Below are 5,000 nucleotides of genomic sequence, written 5' to 3' on the forward strand. Positions count from 1 at the left end.
CAAATCATGCAACTGATCTGGGTTTTGAGACTGACAATAAATGCTAACTGGTGGCATTGGTGAAGACAGGTGGCTTCCAGTGCCTATGAGGTAATACATCTGCACTCTGGTATAATGTGATATTGGTTTGCTGCCAGCTTTAAAGGAAGCATACCGTTGCGGCAGGATTTGAACCCGCGCGGGGAGACCCCAATGGATTTCTAGTCCATCGCCCTTAACCGCTCGGCCACGCACAACCTCGAAAGTAGCTCTCAACCACTTTGCTGGAATATTCATAACAGTATGTGTAACATCAAAGGAAGAAATTGACTGCGATGGCGGGAATCGAACCCATGTCAACTGCTTGGAAGGCAGCTATAACCTTCTCAATTGGTTAAAAAGCCCAGACACGGGCAAAGTGCAAATTGCAGTGCACTTCCTGTGTCTGCAGATCTTAGTGCAGGCGGCTTGATTGATTGATATGCTCCCTTATTTGTAACGTAACAGAGATCTAATGTTTTATCAAACCTGGTTGGGCAAGTAATTTAATAATAAAAGTTATTTAAGGAATTTTCTAGGAACACATGATTACAATTTCAAAATAAGTAGTTGGGTGCTGTGTTGCATTAATGTAAGGAGGTCTGGACAACCCACTGTGCTATACAAATTTGCTGAAATCCTTCTCAGTTGCTGAGTAAAGCAGGACATGGGTAAAGTGAACAGATGTGTCATTTGTTAAATTCTTACATGTCCTCTGTAAGTGTATCTTTTGCAACTCTTCTACAGTCTGTACCACAATACCTGCTGGAGATGCAGGGGATTGAACCCAGGGCCTCTTACATGCAAATAATGCACTCTACCACTGAGCTACATCCCCTGAATGTTTTAAGATTTTTCTGACTTTTTCTGAGATTCCTGAATAAAAGAAGAAACCTGGGTAAAACATGCAACGTCAATGTTGTATATGGCTTTAAAACCTGTAAATGCAACTGCACTGGTTGGAAATCAAACCTGGGCAAAATGCTTGCACTGCTATGTCATCAATCATAGGGGAAACGTAGCACATTTTTGCCTTTCTGCTTACTTCTTGACAAATAAAGCACGCAACAGGAAGAAATTGACTGCGATGGCTGGGAATCGAACCCAGGTCAACTGCTTGGAAGGCAGCTATGCTCACCACTATACCACCATCGCTGGTAAAACTAAATATTCACTGCAAATCATGCAACACATCTGGGCATTGAGACTGAAAATAAATGCAAAGGGATCCATTGGTGAAGACAGGTGGCTTCCAGTACCTAATGAAATTATACAAAAGTGTTCTTGTAGGCACATCCGCGACTTGGTATAGCGTCACATGTCATTGGTTTGCTACCACCGTTGAAGGATGCCTTTCGTTATCGGCAGGATTCGGACCTGCGTGGGGAGACCGCGATGGATTTCTAGCCCATCGCCTTAACCACTCAGCCACGACAAGCCCAAAAGTGACGCTATACCAATTTGCTTGAATGTTCATAACAGTATGTGTAACATCAAAGGAAGAAATTGACTTCGATGGCTGGGAATCGAACCCATATCAACTGCTTGGAAGGCAGCTATAACCTTCTCAATTGGTTAAAAAACCCAGACACGGGCAAAGTGCAAATTGCAGTGCACTTCCTGTGTCTGCAGATCCTAGTGGAGGCCGCTTGATTGATTGATATGCTCCCTTATTTGTACCGTAACAGAGATCTAATGTTTTATCAAAACTGGTTGGGCAAGTTATTTAATGATAAAAGTTATTTAAGGAATTTTCTAGGAACACATGATTAAAATTTCAAAATAAGTAGTTGGGTGCTGTGTTGCATTAATGTAAGGAGGTCTGGACAAGCCACTGTGCTATACAAATTTGCTGAAATCCTTCTCAATTGCTGAGTAAAGTGAACAGATGTGTCATTTGTTAAATTCTTACATGTCCTCTGTAAGTGTATCTTTTGCAGCTCTTCTACAGTCTGTACCACAATACCTGCTGGAGATGCCGGGGATTGAACCCGGGGCCTCATACATGCAAAGCATGCGCTCTACAACTGAGCTATATCCCCTGAATGTTTTAAGATTTTTCTGACTTTTTTCTGAGATCCCTGAATAAAAGAAGAAACCTGGGTTAAAACATGCAACGTCAATGTTGTATATGGCTTTCAAACCCGTAAATGCAACTGCGCTGGTCGGAAATCAAACCTTGGCAATATGCTTGCACTGCCATGTCATCAATCATAGTGGAAAAGTAGCACATTTGTTGCCTTTCTGCTTACTTCTTGACAAACGAAGCACACAACAGTATAACGTGACAGGAAGAAATTGACTGCAATGGATGGGAATCGACCCCAGGGCAACTGCTTGGAAGGCAGCTATGCTCACCACTATACCACCATCGCTGGAAAAAAGAAAATTCACTGCAAATCATGCAACTGATCTGGGTTTTGAGACTGACAATAAATGCTAACTGGTGGCATTGGTGAAGACAGGTGGCTTCCAGTGCCTATGAGGTAATACATCTGCACTCTGGTATAATGTGATATTGGTTTGCTGCCAGCTTTAAAGGAAGCATACCGTTGTCGGCAGGATTTGAACCTGCGCGGGGAGACCCCAATGGATTTCTAGTCCATCGCCTTAACCGCTCGGCCACGACAACCTCGAAAGTAGCTCTCAACCACTTTGCTGGAATATTCATAACAGTATGTGTAACATCAAAGGAAGAAATTGACTGCGATGGCTGGGAATCGAACCCATGTCAACTGCTTGGAAGGCAGCTATAACCTTCTCAATTGGTTAAAAAGCCCAGACACGGGCAAAGTGCAAATTGCAGTGCACTTCCTGTGTCTGCAGATCTTAGTGCAGGCGGCTTGATTGATTGATATGCTCCCTTATTTGTAACGTAACAGAGATCTAATGTTTTATCAAACCTGGTTGGGCAAGTAATTTAATAATAAAAGTTATTTAAGGAATTTTCTAGGAACACATGATTACAATTTCAAAATAAGTAGTTGGGTGCTGTGTTGCATTAATGTAAGGAGGTCTGGACAACCCACTGTGCTATACAAATTTGCTGAAATCCTTCTCAGTTGCTGAGTAAAGCAGGACATGGGTAAAGTGAACAGATGTGTCATTTGTTAAATTCTTACATGTCCTCTGTAAGTGTATCTTTTGCAACTCTTCTACAGTCTGTACCACAATACCTGCTGGAGATGCAGGGGATTGAACCCAGGGCCTCTTACATGCAAATAATGCACTCTACCACTGAGCTACATCCCCTGAATGTTTTAAGATTTTTCCTTATTTCTGAGATTCCTGAATAAAAGAAGAAACCTGGGTAAAACATGCAACGTCAATGTTGTATATGGCTTTAAAACCTGTAAATGCAACTGCACTGGTTGGAAATCAAACCTGGGCAAAATGCTTGCACTGCTATGTCATCAATCATAGGGGAAACGTAGCACATTTTTGCCTTTCTGCGCACTTACTTGACAAATAAAGCACGCAACAGGAAGAAATTGACTGCGATGGCTGGGAATCGAACCCAGGTCAACTGCTTGGAAGGCAGCTATGCTCACCACTATACCACCATCGCTGGTAAAACTAAATATTCACTGCAAATCATGCAACACATCTGGGCATTGAGACTGAAAATAAATGCAAAGGGATCCATTGGTGAAGACAGGTGGCTTCCAGTACCTAATGAAATTATACAAAAGTGTTCTTGTAGGCACATCCGCGACCTTGGTATAGCGTCACATGTCATTGGTTTGCTACCACCGTTGAAGGATGCCTTTCGTTATCGGCAGGATTCGGACCGGCGTGGGGAGACCGCGATGGATTTCTAGCCCATCGCCTTAACCACTCAGCCACGACAAGCCCAAAAGTGACGCTATACCAATTTGCTTGAATGTTCATAACAGTATGTGTAACATCAAAGGAAGAAATTGACTTCGATGGCTGGGAATCGAACCCATATCAACTGCTTGGAAGGCAGCTATAACCTTCTCAATTGGTTAAAAAACCCAGACACGGGCAAAGTGCAAATTGCAGTGCACTTCCTGTGTCTGCAGATCCTAGTGCAGGCCGCCTTGATTGATTGATATGCTCCCTTATTTGTAACGTAACAGAGATCTAATGTTTTATCAAAACTGGTTGGGCAAGTTATTTAATGATAAAAGTTATTTAAGGAATTTTCTAGGAACACATGATTAAAATTTCAAAATAAGTAGTTGGGTGCTGTGTTGCATTAATGTAAGGAGGTCTGGACAAGCCACTGTGCTATACAAATTTGCTGAAATCCTTCTCAATTGTTGAGTAAAGTGAACAGATGTGTCATTTGTTAAATTCTTACATGTCCTCTGTAAGTGTATCTTTTGCAGCTCTTCTACAGTCTGTACCACAATACCTGCTGGAGATGCCGGGGATTGAACCCGGGCCTCATACATGCAAAGCATGCGCTCTACAACTGAGCTATATCCCCTGAATGTTTTAAGATTTTTCTGACTTTTTTCTGAGATCCCTGAATAAAAGAAGAAACCTGGGTTAAAACATGCAACGTCAATGTTGTATATGGCTTTCAAACCCGTAAAATGCAACCGCGCTTGGTCGGAAATCAAACCTTGGCAATATGCTTGCACTGCCATGTCATCAATCATAGTGGAAAAGTAGCACATTTGTTGCCTTTCTGCTTACTTCTTGACAAACGAAGCACACAACAGTATAACGTGACAGGAAGAAATTGACTGCAATGGATGGGAATCGACCCCAGGGCAACTGCTTGGAAGGGAGCTATGCTCACCACTATACCACCATCGCTGGAAAAAAGAAAATTCACTGCAAATCATGCAACTGATCTGGGTTTTGAGACTGACAATAAATGCTAACTGGTGGCATTGGTGAAGACAGGTGGCTTCCAGTGCCTATGAGGTAATACATCTGCACTCTGGTATAATGTGATATTGGTTTGCTGCCAGCTTTAAAGGAAGCATACCGTTGTCGGCAGGATT

The 5,000-nt window shown here is 42.4% G+C and overlaps 7 non-coding genes across 7 annotated transcripts in view; all 7 read right to left on the reverse strand.

Annotated features, from left to right (window-relative positions):
• Positions 1–153: 153 nt before the first annotated feature.
• On the reverse strand, positions 154–238 carry trnas-aga. Its single transcript has one exon. It is a non-coding gene; the product is annotated as a tRNA-Ser (tRNA).
• An 863-nt stretch (positions 239–1,101) lies between these two features.
• trnag-ucc lies at positions 1,102–1,173 on the reverse strand. Its single transcript has one exon. It is a non-coding gene; the product is annotated as a tRNA-Gly (tRNA).
• An 815-nt stretch (positions 1,174–1,988) lies between these two features.
• On the reverse strand, positions 1,989–2,060 carry trnaa-ugc. The gene has a single exon. It is a non-coding gene; the product is annotated as a tRNA-Ala (tRNA).
• A 508-nt stretch (positions 2,061–2,568) lies between these two features.
• On the reverse strand, positions 2,569–2,650 carry trnas-aga. Its single transcript has one exon. It is a non-coding gene; the product is annotated as a tRNA-Ser (tRNA).
• Positions 2,651–3,514: 864 nt separating this feature from the next.
• trnag-ucc lies at positions 3,515–3,586 on the reverse strand. Its single transcript has one exon. It is a non-coding gene; the product is annotated as a tRNA-Gly (tRNA).
• An 817-nt stretch (positions 3,587–4,403) lies between these two features.
• On the reverse strand, positions 4,404–4,474 carry trnaa-ugc. The gene has a single exon. It is a non-coding gene; the product is annotated as a tRNA-Ala (tRNA).
• Positions 4,475–4,984: 510 nt separating this feature from the next.
• The window catches only part of trnas-aga, an 82-nt gene continuing 66 nt past the window's right edge, over positions 4,985–5,000 (reverse strand). The window contains exon 1 of the tRNA in view: positions 4,985–5,000. This exon is cut by the window's right edge and continues 66 nt beyond it. This is a non-coding gene — a tRNA (tRNA-Ser).

The sequence above is a fragment of the Perca fluviatilis genome, chromosome 2 (assembly GCF_010015445.1).
Source record: "Perca fluviatilis chromosome 2, GENO_Pfluv_1.0, whole genome shotgun sequence".
Classification (NCBI taxonomy): domain Eukaryota; kingdom Metazoa; phylum Chordata; class Actinopteri; order Perciformes; family Percidae; genus Perca; species Perca fluviatilis.